This window comes from Protopterus annectens, chromosome 13.part0 (genome assembly GCF_019279795.1).
Source record: "Protopterus annectens isolate FY-2018-M chromosome 13.part0, PAN1.0, whole genome shotgun sequence".
NCBI classification, from domain to species: Eukaryota; Metazoa; Chordata; order Ceratodontiformes; family Protopteridae; genus Protopterus; species Protopterus annectens.
The window spans coordinates 1038443562-1038457694 of record NC_056747.1 but is presented as its reverse complement, the minus strand read 5'-3'; the positions used below and the strand labels follow the sequence as shown (position 1 = coordinate 1038457694).

At 45.0% G+C, this 14133-nt stretch overlaps 1 protein-coding gene across 1 annotated transcript in view; it reads right to left on the bottom strand.

Moving 5' to 3' along the window:
• The window catches only part of PSMD3 (proteasome 26S subunit, non-ATPase 3), an 816031-nt gene that overhangs the window by 538319 nt on the left and 263579 nt on the right, over window positions 1-14133 (bottom strand). The gene's annotated exons all lie outside the window — the stretch shown is intronic.

Here is a 14133-nt window from a genome sequence, read left to right as displayed (position 1 = left end):
GCCTGATGAGGGATGAGTAGAGGCACGATGACCTCCCCTGATCTAGATGTGAATCCCTTTATGATTAGGTGGGCTATATAAAATGTTTTTCTAACCACTTTGACTTTAGACATGTGACTTTACATCTTTAATGTAGTGTGTTATTTGCAAGAATTAATGAATACTTGAGGAAGTAATGCTTTTACGTGAAAGTTTTGAATTTACTGCTTTATTAAATATTTGTAGGTTAGGAACTCTTCGTTTTTTGTTTTTTTTTTAAATTCTACTCCCTTGTCTTGTGAGAGAGAAAATCTGGTCTGGTGGAAAGCTTGTGGTAATTGCCCTTGGCTAAACTGAAAAAATAGTAGTGACAGCTAAAGTTATAAAATTAATTTATTAAGTAGATACACTAAGTCTAACTATGTGGTTTATGTAGCTTAATGTGGACTTTGTTCTGCATTTTAAATAGGAAGAAAATACAACTGTATACACTTACCATAAAATGTAGATGTTCGAGCGTATTCACTGTTGCAGTCATTACATTTGGGTAATCTGCTGGCAGGTTGCCCTCAGTCGGCCTGATTAACAGTCTTGGGTCCTGCGTCGGTTGCTGTTCCTTCTTCCATGACGGCAGGTCATCAGGGGTATAAAACATGCAGCAGACGCCATTACATCCTGTTTTCTTGCCCCAGATGTCAGGTGCCCCCCAAATGGGGAGCAAAAAAATATATGTATATATCTATGCATATAATTTAAAACACAAAAAAAATATACCTCCAAACAAAAGCAAATACACCAAAAAGGCTTTTAAGCATAGTAAAAGAAAGGAGACGTATAGTAATAGAAAAACAGGGGGCTGGAGGGTAGGTAACCAGGACTGCAACCGTGAATATACTCTAGCATCTACATTTATGGTAGGTGTACACAAATGTACTATGTTCTTCGTGTTTCACTGTTGCAGTCATTACATTAGGGTAGAAAACCAAAGCTATGGTTGGGAGGACGGAATTATACAGCATTAGGAGCAGCTATAAGGCCCTGCAGGACAGCAGTGGCAAAGCCAGCTGTGGATTTGGAGAAGAGAGGTAAATGGTAATGTTTGGTGAATGTATGAACTGAGCTCCAGGTAGCAGCTTCTAGAATGTCTCTGGTAGGAACCCCTCTGAGAAAGGCTGCAGAAGTAGATGCAGCCCTGGTGGAATGAGATTTGATTCCCTTGGGGATAGGTTTACCATGGTGCATATAGCAGAAACAAATGCAATGGCTTATCCATTTGGAAATAGTCTGCTTTGAAACCGCCTTTCCCTCTACCCCTGCAGCAAATGCCACCAGTAGTTGTTCAGATTTTTAGAGATTTCGTCCTGTTTAAGTAAAATCTAAGTTGTATGTATACATCCAATGAATGCAGAATCCGCTCACCCTTGTTCTGTGGATTGGGGAAGAAAGTTGGCAGATGAATGGTCTGATTAAGAGCCACACTGGATACCACCTTAGGTATGAAAGATGGACTGGTCCTGAGAGCCCCCCCTGTCCGGATGAAAAATAATGAAAGGCTCCACTGCCATAAGAGCCTGTAATTCTGAAATCCTTCTAGCTGAATTGACTGCTAAAAGGTAAGCTGTTTTCCAGGAGAGAAATTTTAGGTCCGCAGTAGCAGCTAGCTCAAAAGGAGGGAGAGTAAGTTTTTCCAAAACAAAATTGAGGTCCCATGCAGGAGTAGGTGCTCTCCTGGGAGGTATTACATTTTTGGCCCCTCTGAGATGCTGCTTTAGCAGAGGATGAGAGAAGAGGGGAGGTTCTGTGTTGCAATGAGCTGAAATGGCAGAGGCATGGACTTTTATGGAAGAAATGATAGGCCCTTGTGAAGCATCTCATTTAAGTATTGCAGAATCTGAGGAATATTGGGCATTGCTGTGCTTATTCCTTGTGAATGGTTACAGGCACTGAATCTTTTCCATTTGTCAGCATAAGATTCTCCAGTACTAGGCCTTCTAGCCTCCAAAATGACACAGGTTTACTGAGGGATGCCAAGAGTGAAATTAATTTGATTAGCCACGCTGCAAGATTCAAAGTTTGGAGCAGAGTGTGCAGAATTTGGTAGTTCTGCTGAGACAGTAGGTAAGGTGTCTGAGGCAGGTGCCATGGAGGAAGGCACAGGAGTGGGTACCAGTGTTGGCGAGGCTGCAGCAATCAATCATTTTTGGGTTGTCCAGTTTGACCTTTAGTAGGGTGAGTTGGAGAGCAGAGGCAGAGGGGAAAAAGCATAGACCAAAATGTTTTTCAAGCTGAATGATAGAGCATCCACATTCCAAGCTTTTTTGTGATGAATTCTTGTGCAGAATTGTGAGGCAAAAAGATCTATGTCTGGGCTCCCCCATTTGCATGTCAACATGTTGAAAATTTGTGGTTCCAGTTTCCACTTGTGTGGGTCTATAAGATTTCCGCTTACTTCAGCTGCCAGAGTATTTAGCTTTCCTGGCAGGAATTGAGCTTGTAGTTGTATTTGATAGGTCAAGACAGTGTTCCACAATGCCATGGCTAGTCTGCAAAGGGAGTAGGAATGTGTACCCCCCTGCTTGTTTATGTACCACATAAAGTACAGTTTTGTACCTACCATAAATGTAGATGTCTGATAGATATGCAACTGCAGTCCTGATACGGGTTGTCCTGCCTCAGGCAGCCCCTCAGTCGGCCGGATTCCAAAGTCTGGGCCCGGCGTCGGCTGATGTCGCCTCTTCCCCGACGTCAGAGCTGCTGGGGTATAAAAGCATCAGGCGACGCCATCTTCTTCAGTGTTTCTTGCCCCAGATGCCAGGTGCCCTCCAAGGAAGGCTAAATTTAGAGAATGGATAAAATTCCAGACATGCACAATAGTAATAAACGGAAACACCATAAAAGCTATCCCCAGCTAAGTTGGAAGGTAGTGGACCCAAAAAAGTAAATTACAGAGGGGTAGGAGGGAGGGTAAACCTGACTGCAGTTGCATATCTATCGGACATCTACATTTATGGTAGGTACAAAACTGTACTATGTCCTTCAAGAATGCAACTGCAGTCCTGACATATGGGTTGAATACCATAGCCAAGCTGGGGGTGGTAGGATCTAAGAAAAAGATGGTGTAGCTAAAATGCCCTGCAGGACTGCCGAAGCAAAGCCTGCTCAGGATCTGGAGTATAAAGGCAGGTTGTAGTGTTTGGAAAATGTATGCACGGAGCTCCATGTAGCAGCTTCTAGAATGTCCTTTGTAGCCACCCCTCTTAGAAAGGCTGTGGAGGTGGCTATAGCTCTGGTGGAGTGTGGCCTGATATCGGTTGGCACACCTTTCCCATGGAAAGAGTAACAGAATCTGATGCAGTGTCCAATCCATTTTGAAATTGTTTGTTTGGAAATTGCCTTTCCTTGCACTCCAGCAGCGTAAGCTACAAATAGTTGGTCAGACTTTCTGTTGGCCTTTGTTCTGTCCAAGTAGTAGCGTAATTGTCTGTGTATGTCCAAAGTGTGCAGCAGCTTTTCCCCTTTATTTTGAGGATTGGGAAAGAAAGTAGGCAGGTGAATTGCTTGATTTAGAGAAACCCCGGATATCACTTTTGGCATGAATGAAGGATTGGTTCTTAAAGAAACTCTGTACTGATGAAAAATGAGGAATGGAGGTACTGCCATGAGGGCCTGCATCTCCGAGACTCTTCTTGCTGAGGTAACTGCCAACAGAAAAACTGTTTTCCAGGAGAGAAATTGCATTTCTGAAGATGCTGCTGGCTCAAAAGGAGGAAGAGTTAATTTTTCCAAGACGAAGTTGAGGACCCATGCAGGCACTGGTGGTTTCCTGGGAGGTTTGATATTCTTTATCCCTCTTAGAAACTGTCTTAGCAAAGAATGCGAAAACACAGGTGGATCGCAGTTGTATTTTGCTGAGATTGCTGAAGCGTGTATTTTTATGGAAGAATATGAAAGGCCACTATGAAGCATTTCTGCCAAGTATTCTAGTATCTGTGGCATGCTTATTACTGATGCATCCTGACCCTTGTTGGCATTCCAGGTGATGAATCTCTTCCATTTGGCTGAATAAGTTTTTCTGGTGGAAGGTCTGCATGCTTCCAGTAAGATCTCTTGAACTTTTTTGGAGAGAGAGATATGGGTGGAAGTCATGGGACCCTCCAAGCTGTCAGCTGCAAAGTTTGCAGGTTGGGATGAACAGTCCTGTATTTGTGCTGAGTTAGAAGCAGAGGCCATTGAGGCAGGGGTCACGGCTTGGTGAGAGATATGCTCCTTAGTAATGGATACCAGTGCTGCCTTGGCCAGTCTGGAGCTATCAAAATACCTTTCGGTTGTTCTGCTTTGATCTTCAGTAACACCTTGGTCATTAATGGTAGAGGTGGGAATGCATAGATTGTCAGAGAATTCCAGCTGAAGGAGAGAGCATTCATTCTCCAGGCTTGAGGATGGTGTGTCCTCGAACAGAACTTCTTCAGATGATGATTGAGGTGAGAGGCAAAGAGATCTATGTCCAGCCTTCCCCATGCAGGAGTTATTTGTGAAAAAATGTCTGGATGCAGCATCCATTCGTGCAGGTCCAAAATGTTTCTGCTTAGACTGTCCGCCAGAACATTGTCCTTGCCTGGAACAAACTGGGATTGCAACTGTAAGTTCAGTTTCAGGGCCTTTTCCCAAAGAGTCATTGTTAGTCTGCAGAGGGGGTAAGAATGAGTGCCTCCCTGTTTGTTTATGTACCACATGACAGTGGTGTTGTCTGTCTTTATTAGCAGGTGACCTTGCTGAAGAAATTTTTTTTTTTTTCCGAAGGCCTCGATTGCATGAATCACTGCCAACATCTCTTTTAGATTTATGTGCAGATGCATTTCCCGGGGAGCCCATTGCCCTTGCATGCATCTGCCCTCCATGTGCGCCCCCCATCCATGATCTGAGGCGTCTGTTGTAATGGTTTGACTTGCTTGAGGTTTGTTGAAAGACATGCCTTTGTTTAATTGACTCGCTTGTGCCCACCACAAAAATTCCTTTTGAAGACATGGAATGAGTGGTATAATTTCTTCTAAGTTGTGGCTGTGTTGAGACCATAAACTTTTTAGGTACCATTGTAGTTTTCTCATGTGTAGTCTTGCCAGTGGAATCAGAAGAATGCAAGATGCCATGAAACCCAGGGCCTGCAGGATTTTCCTTGCAGTCATCTGGGTGAGCTTTGCTAGACTTTTGAAGTAATCTGGTAATTGTTCTTGTTTTTCTTCTGTGAGGAAAGCCATTTGTGAGTTTGTGTCCAGTTTGGCTCCTAGAAAAATTATTTGTTGGGATGGCAGTAGTCTTGATTTTTGAATGTTGACTGTGTATCCCAAAGCCTGTAGTAAGTGTATGACATAGTCCAAGTTTCTTATCAAGGCTTGTTTGCTGTCCGCTTGTATAAGGCAGTCGTCCAGGTAAGGGTAAATTTGGATCCCCTGGAGTCTGCAATGTGCAATTACTGATGCCATGCATTTCGTGAATACTCTGGGCACAGTAGATAAGCCAAACGGCAATGCTGAGAATTGATAATGCTCTGACCCTGCAAGAAATCTGAGGCATCTTCTGCAACTGTGTCTGATTGGGACATGCAGGTATGCCTCCTTGAGGTCCAGAGTAACCAGCCAAGACCCCTTGCCCAGCATGGGAAGAAGCTGCTGTAACGTCAGCATTTTGAATTTTGGCACAATGAGAAAAGTGTTTAGAGCAGACAAGTCCAGTATAGGCCTCCATTGCTTTTCTTTTCTTGGAACAAGGAACACAGTCTTGAGTAGAATCCCGGACCTTGTTCCTGAGGAGGAACCTTTTCTATTGCTTTGATCTGTAACAGGTTTGAAACTTGTATGAGTGCCTATGCCCTTTGATTTTGTGGCAGGTTTGGCATGCCTTGTCTTGTTGGTAAGGTATGGAAGTAGAACCTGTAACCTTTGTCTATTATGTCCAGAATCCATTTGTCCTTTGTTAAAACGTGCCAATTCTTTGAAAATAAGGATAATTTTCCGCCTAAAGGTGCTTCTCTTTGAGCCTTGGTCGGTGTCAAAGTCAAGTCATTGTGATTGTCCCTGTGGAGCAGTAGAAGTCCCTGCCACTTCTCTGATTAGTTGGTTGCCATTGGCGGCCTGTGGGAGCCTCGGTATTGCCCTCTACCTCGAGCACGCCTGTTTTTTCCCCTTTGGAACTTGTCAGTGTCTGGAAAGGACCAATTCTTTGAAGGCCAATTCCTGCTGAACCTCGGTGGCTGAACCTGGAGGAAATCTTTGACTGTTTGTACTGATTTAGCCTTTTCCTCAATAGATTTCAACACATCCTGTGCATTAGCACCAAAAAGCTTCTGTTTTTCCAGAGGTGCATCTAGGAGCTTTACTTTAACATGATCTGGCAATGCCTGTTCTTTCAACCAAGCATGTCTACGATGACGGCCCCTGTCATAGCTGCCCTACATGAAGCTTCCAATGCATCATAACCACACTGAAGAAAATGATTGCTAACCTGCTGAGTATTATGAACCAAATCCTGCAAGGCCTTTCTATCTAAAGGCTCAGGAGAGGCTAACTTTTTCTGCAAATCATCCATCAAGAAATCCTGATACTGAAACATATGAAAAAGACAGTTAAGTGCCCTCATGGCAAGGGTGGTTGAGGTATAAACTTTTTTGCCCCATCTCTCCAAGGACCTAGATTCCCTGTCTGCGGGCAAAGGGTTTTTGGCCGTGGAGGTGGCCACTCCTTTGGGCCCCTGAGAAATAGTTTCTAGATCCACAGAGTGGGCCTTAAAGAGATGCTTATGAGGTTTGGGAACCCTGTAATATCGGTCTGGCTTGACAGGAGCAGGAGGGAGAGAATCAGGGGAAGCACTGTAGTCTGAGTACACATCATCCAATACATCTAACACTGGTGGAATAGCTAAAGGCCTGTGCTGGGGTAACTTAAGGAAAGTACGTAGCCTTTTCCTGGAGTCAGAGAAATCCTGGCCCTGCCACTGAAAATGCTCTCTCATGGAGTGGAGAATTTCCCCGAAAGAAATATCCTCTGGAGGAGAGGCAGAGGGAATGGATTCATCAGCATCAGAATCCTCGTAGGCCTGGAAGGTTTCTTCCTGGGAATCTGAATGGTCTGAGTCCCCAGAGGCTTCATCTGAGGAAAGGGTTTCTGTCTGCTCAACCCTAGGCCTTTTATCTGCAGGCGGCTGAGAACCTGTCTGGATGTGCCTGAGAGCCTCTGATTAAAGAAATTAGATCTGCAGCTAAAGCCATGATCTGTTTATCAGAAGTGGAACCCTGGGAAAAGGATTTAGGAGGGTGAGCCTTAGCCTGGCTGGAAGCCTTAGCACGTGTGTAGGCCTTGATGGACACAGGGACCGGAGGCCAAGCTGCCCCACGTGCTGGAGTAACTTTATCCAACGGTATGGTGTCAGGTAAGTCCTGGGCTTCAGTTTCAGGAGGAAAAAAGTACAGTTTTGTACCTACCATAAATGTAGATGTTCGAGGATCCACATTGCTGCAGTCCTAACTATTGGGTAGTCCGCTGTCCAGTCGGCCCGAATACCAAAGTATAAGGCTGACGTCGGTCAGGGCGCATTAGACTGACGTCAATACGTCAGGGTACTAATGCGCATGACCGACGCCATATCCTCAGTCTTTTCTTGCCCCAGATGTCAGAAGACCCTAAAAAGACAAGGCCCAATATACCTGCACCAAAAATACGTACAATATATACAAAAATATCAGCATAAAACCTCACCTACACAACCACCCCTAAACACAGAGGGGAAGGAGGGAGTAAATTGGACTGCAGCAATGTGGATCCTCGAACATCTACATTTATGGTAGGTACAAAACTGTACTATGTTCTTCACTCCACATTGCTGCAGTCCTAACTATTGGGTAGAATCCCAAAGCAGAGGTAAGGGAGGCTGGCAAATCATAAAGAAGCAGGAGCTGACAACATGCCTTGCAAAATAGCTGTGGCAAAACCAGCCCTGGACTTAGAGTAGAGAGGAAGGTGATAATGCTTAGAGAAAGTATGCACTGAACTCCAAGTAGCTGCCTCCAAAATATCCTTAGTTGCCACCCCCCTTAGAAATGCTGTTGAAGTGGCAGTAGCCCTAGTGGAATGAGGCCTAATCCCAGCTGGAATCTCCTTGCCATGATGGGAATAACAAAATGCAATGCAAAACCCAATCCACCTAGAAATAGTTTGTTTTGACACAGGCTTGCCCTGCGAACTCAAAGCAAAAGAAACAAACAACTGCTGAGACTGCCTAAAATCCTTAGTCCTGCTCAAATAATAACGCAATTGCCTGTGCACATCTAAAGTGTGCAAAATCTTTTCCCCTTTATTTTGGGGGTCTGTATAAAAAGTAGGCAAATGAATAGTTTGGTTTAAAGCCACACTAGAAACCACCTTAGGCATAAAAGAAGGATTAGTACGTAATGATACCCTATCCTTATGGAAAATCAAAAGGGCTCTACTGCCATAAGGGCCTGCAACTCAGACACCCTTCTTGCAGAAGTAATAGCCAACAGAAAAGCAGTCTTCCATGACAAGTATTTCAATTCAGCAGTAGCCGCAGGCTCAAAAGGTTGTAGAGTAAGTTTTTCCAACACAAAATTGAGATCCCAAGCAGGAGTAGGAGCTCTACGTGGGGGTCTTATATTCTTTGCCCCTCTGAGAAACTGCTTGAACAAAGGATGCGAAAACAATGGTGGGTCACAATCATAGTGAGCTGAAATTGCTGCAGCATGAATCTTAATGGAAGAGAAGGACAAACCTTTGTCCAATAACTCAGTAAGATATTGAAGAGCCACACTCAAATTAGGCTCAGAAATCTCCAAATTCTTTGCTGTACTCCAAAATAAAAATCTCTTCCATTTTTCTGCGTAGACTTTCCTCGTACTAGGTCTTCTAGCTTCCATAATCACATTTAAAACTTGTTGAGGAAGTTGAGACCTGCTGTCTTTCAAAACAGAATATGCCAGGCTGTTAGATGAAGAGATTGAAGCTTGACATTGAGCAGATGACCGTCCTTCTGAGACAATAGGTGTGGAATCAAGGGTAAAGGCCATGGAGGCTTCCTTACCAGACTCCTCAGTAATGGGTACCAGTGCTGCCGAGGCCAATCTGGAGCTATTAAAATCATCCTTGGCTTGTCTTGTCTGACCTTTAAGAGCACCTTTGGAAGAAGAGGTAGAGGTGGAAAGGCATACACATGAAGATTTTTCCAACTGAAAGCCAGAGCATCCACTTTCCAAGCTGTGTGATGAAACCCCTTTGTGCAAAACTGTGGCAGCTGGTGGTTTAGTGGAGAAGCGAACAGATCTATGTCTGGAGTTCCCCAGGACACTGTCAATTTCTGAAATACATGAAGATCCAGTTTCCACTCGTGGGGATCCATGATTTGTCTGCTTAACACATCTGCTAAGGAGTTCTGTGCTCCGGCAGAAACCTTGCCTGAAGAGTTAGTTGCAAGCTGAGCGCAGTCTCCCATAAAATCATTGCTTGCCTGCATAGAGGATAAGAATGTGTTCCCCCTTGTTTGTTGATGTACCACATGACAGTTGTGTTGTCTGTTAGAATCAACACCTGCCCTGGAAGAAGTAACTCCTTGAAAGCCATTAATGCAAACTGGACTGCTAACATCTCCTTCATGTTGATATGTAGATGCTGTAGTCTGGCAGGCCACTTGTCTTGTATCCACTTTCCATTTAGATGAGCTCCCCAAGCAATGTCCGAGGCATCTGTCGTTAAAATCTGACTCGCCTCTGGCCGGGTCACAGAGAGTCCCTTGTTTAGGTGACATTCCTGAGCCCACCACAAAAATTCTTTTTGAAGGCAAGGTATTATTTGAATGACAGTGTCCAAATCCTGGCAGTGCTGTGTCCATACATTTTTGAGATACCATTGTAGCTTCCACATATGCAGTTTGGCATTGGGAAGCACCAGAATACAAGATGCCATGAACCCTAATGCTTGAAGGACTGTCCTTGCAGTCAGCATGGACTGATGAGATAGTTGATGGAAGTAAAGTGATAGACTCTGTTGTTTGTCCGGGGTTAAAAAGGCCATCTGGGCTGCTGTATTCAGTCCCACACCCAGAAAGCACATGTCTTGAGAGGGTACTAGACTGGACTTTATTTCGTTCACAGAATACCCTAGGCATCTTAGCACTGCTATAACATGTTCCAGATGCTGTAGAAGGTCTTCCTTTTCTTGAGCCAGAATCAGGCAGTCGTCCAAGTAAGGATAGATTTGAATTCCTTGTAGCCTGAAGTAAGCTATCACTGGAGCCAGAACCTTTGTGAATACTCTGGGCGCAGTAGATAAGCCAAAGGGCAATGCAGAGAACTGATAATGAGAATTTCCAGCTCGAAAACGCAGATACCTCCTGCAACTTAGTCTTATAGGCACATGAAGGTAAGCTTCCTTGAGATCTAAAGTTACCATCCAGTGATCTTTGCCCAGCAGAGGTAAAAGCTGTTGTAACGTCAACATCTTGAACTTGGGAATGTCCAGATAAGTGTTGAGGAGAGATAAATCCAAAATTGGTCTCCACGTGTTCCCCTTCTTTGGTACTAGGAACAGGCGAGAATAAAATCCTAGGCCCCTTTCTGATACAGGGACTGGCTGAATGGCCCCTATTTGGAGTAACTGAGAAATTTGCTTGTGAGCCTCTTGACTTTGTGGAGAAGGAACGTCTGGCATGCCTTTGAAAGGGGGCAATGTATGGAAATAAAACCTGTAACCGTGGTGAATGATATCCAACACCCATCTGTCTTGAGTAATTAAATCCCAATTTTCTTTGAAAAGAGACAGTCTTCCTCCCAGAGGAGCTGCCAGACGAGAAACTACTGGCAGCCGAAAAGGCAGGTCATTGGGTCTGTTTACGAAAGGACTGACCCCTGCCCTCACCAGAAGTCTGAGCAGGTGAACTCCCCGTTCTAGGCCTAAAAGAACCTTGAGCTCTGCCCCTACCACGTCTAGACCTACCCCTAGACTGGGAATCATAAGCAGGATATGTCCATCCCTTAGTAGGCCAATTTCTACTAAATTTCGGTGGCTGTACCTGCAAAAATCTTTAACAGTTTGCATAGACTTAGCTTTGTCCTCCATTTTCTTTAAAACTGCTTCCACAGGTGAACCAAACAACACATCAGACTGTAAAGGAGCATCCAAAATCCTTGTCTTAACATGCTCAGCTAAATTCTGATCCCTCAACCAGGCATGCCTGCGAAGAACAGAACTAGTGGCAGCCACCCTCGAGGAGGCCTGTACAGCATCAAAACCACATTGCAAAGAATGCTTACCCACTTGTTCAGACACATGAACTAAATCCAGCAACTCTTTACACTCAATACCTTCCCCAAAGCATCCACCTTAGATTTCAATTGTGAAAGGAGATAAGTCTGATATTTTAGCATGTGAAATTGACAATTCAACGCCCTCATGGCTAAAGTGGAAGAAGTATACACTTTCTTTCCCCATCTATCCAAAGCCCTTGCCTCTTTATCAGTGGGAACAGGGTTTTTAACAACAGAGGCCTTAACACCTTTAGGTCCCTGAGAAACAGTTTCCGGGTCTGCCCTAGGACTCTTAAAAAGATACTTATGAGCTTCAGGCACCCTATAGTACCTATCAGGTTTAACAGGAGCAGGAGGCAAAGAATCAGGATTCAGGGAAGCCTCCGCAAAAACATCTTCCACCACATTCAACACAGGAGGCATAGCAAAGGGCCTATGCTGGGGTAAAAACAAGAATTCCCTAAGCCTTTTCCTGGAATCAGAGTAATCCTGGCCTTCCCATTTAAAGTGTTCCCGCATGGAATGCAGAGTCTCTGAAAATGAGAAATCCTCTGGAGGAGAAGCTGTAGGAGTGGAATCATCCACATCAGAATCAGAATAAGGAGGATACTCTTGCAAATCTTCCGCAGAAGACTCAGAAGCCTCTGAACACTGTTCAAAACTCTCAAACTCAGGTTCCACCCGAGGCCTCTTATCAGGAGGGGGCATAGAACCTCTAATCATAGTAATCAAATCTTCTGCCATTTTGAGCATATGTTTCTTAGGCACAGAACCTGAAGTGCTAGGAGAAGCCCCCACTGAAGCTAAACTTGGCCTACCTCTCAAAGAAGTTTTGGAAACAGAAGGAGAGGCTCTAACTACCTTGGGAAGAGAGGGAAGAACAGTTACCTGAGAAGCCCCTTCAGCCTGGCCTACCTCCTGAGAAGGCACATCCTGTAACAGTAAAGTCTCTGCCTGAGACTCCAAAGAAACTCCTGGCAAAACCTCTGGCTCCACTGAGCCTTCTAAAGAACCGACGTCTGAGACTGCCGGTTCATCAACCCTAGGCTTTGCTGTTTTGTCCTTGCTCTTTTTGGCCGTAGCGGGCGGCGGAACATCCGACGGCATTTTATAATTGCAACGCTTCCCAAACACTAACCTGGCACAGTCTAACCTTCTCTTAATAGTGCGTTTGTTAAATCTAGCACAAGAGCGGCATCCAACAACGTCGTGCTCAGGCCCTAAACAAGGTACACACAAGGTAAGGTAATCCCTATGAGGTATCTGTTTCCCACAAGAAATACAGTTATTCACTTTTTCTGACATCCGGTTAAATACTGAGGCAAGAAAAAACCAAAATGTTCCCCAACGGGGTACTTAGCCAACTTTGATTCGGTCTGAAACTCCGACTTCAGAAAATTTCAGAACGCCAACCTGCACTCGCAAAATTGCTTCTGCATCGGACCATGCGGCAAAAAAGACTAAGGATATGGCGTCGGTCATGCGCATTAGTACCCTGACGTATTGACGTCAGTCTAATGCGCCCTGACCGACGTCAGCCTTATACTTTGGTATTCGGGCTGACTGGACAGCGGACTACCCAATAGTTAGGACTGCAGCAATGTGGAATGAAGAACATCAACAACCGGCACCGGGGTAACCTCCGGGACCGAAATGTGCGGTAAAGCGGTGTCGTTGGTCTGGAGCGGTTGAATTACCGCCTCCAAAGAGACCGATGCACTCGCGGTAGGCTTTGGCATGTCGTTGGTGGAAGTCGCGGGCCGAGAATGACTGTCCCGGTCCTTCCGTTTTTTGGAAATATGTGTTGTCGGTTGTTCCGACGGCATGATATAGGAGAAATTTTCCACAAAAAAGTCTTCAGCAAATTCTGCCCGGCGCCTGAGAGTGCGCTTATTGAAGCAAGCACAGGCCGAGACGTCGTGGTCTGGGCCCAGGCAGGGAAGGCAGTAAGAATGGAAGTCCTTATGAGGTATTTGTTTACCACAAGACAAACAATTATTAACTTTTGCAGTTTTATCTGACATCGGCTGAGGCAAGAAAAGGTTCTCAACGGGTACTTAGCTTTTGATGACTTCGGTAACTGAAAAAACAGGAGCTGGCCGACCGGCACTTGCGAACTGCTTCTGCTTCGGGCACTGCGCGGCAAGAAAGACTGAAGAAGATGGCGTCGCCTGATGCTTTTATACCCCAGCCACTCTGACGTCGGGGAAGAGGCGACATCAGCCGACGCCGGACCCAGACTTTGGAATCCGGCCGACCGAGGGGCTGCCTGAGGCAGGACAACCCATATGTCAGGACTGCAGTTGCATTCTTGAAGGACATCTGTAGTGTTCTCTGTCTTTATCATTAGTTGTCCTGGATGAAGGCTGTCAGTGCATTCTGTACAGCTAGCATCTCTTTCTGATATGTAGGTGCATTTTTGCCCTGAATGCACTTCCCTGCTAGATAAGCCCCCCTGCTAGATAAGCCCCCCCAAGCATAGTCTGATACATCTGTAGTAAGGGTTTGGGAGGCAGGGGGTGGAGTGAATGGCAGTCCCTTGTTCTGGTGGCAGGCCTCTGCCCACCATAGGAACTCTAGTTGCAGGCAAGGTATAATAGGAATCATTGTTTCCAGGCTGTGACAATGTTGACTCCATATACTTTTTAAGTACCACTGAAGTTTCCTCATATGCAGTCTTGCATATGGAATTAGAAAAATGCAGGAGGCCATGAACCCCAAGGCTTGCAGAATTTGTCTTGCAGATAGCAGGGTTTTGGTGGCCACCTGTTTGAAGTAAGTCATCAACTGAATTTGCTTTTCTGGCATAAGGTAAGTCATCTGGGCAGTTGTATTCAAGCTTGAATCAA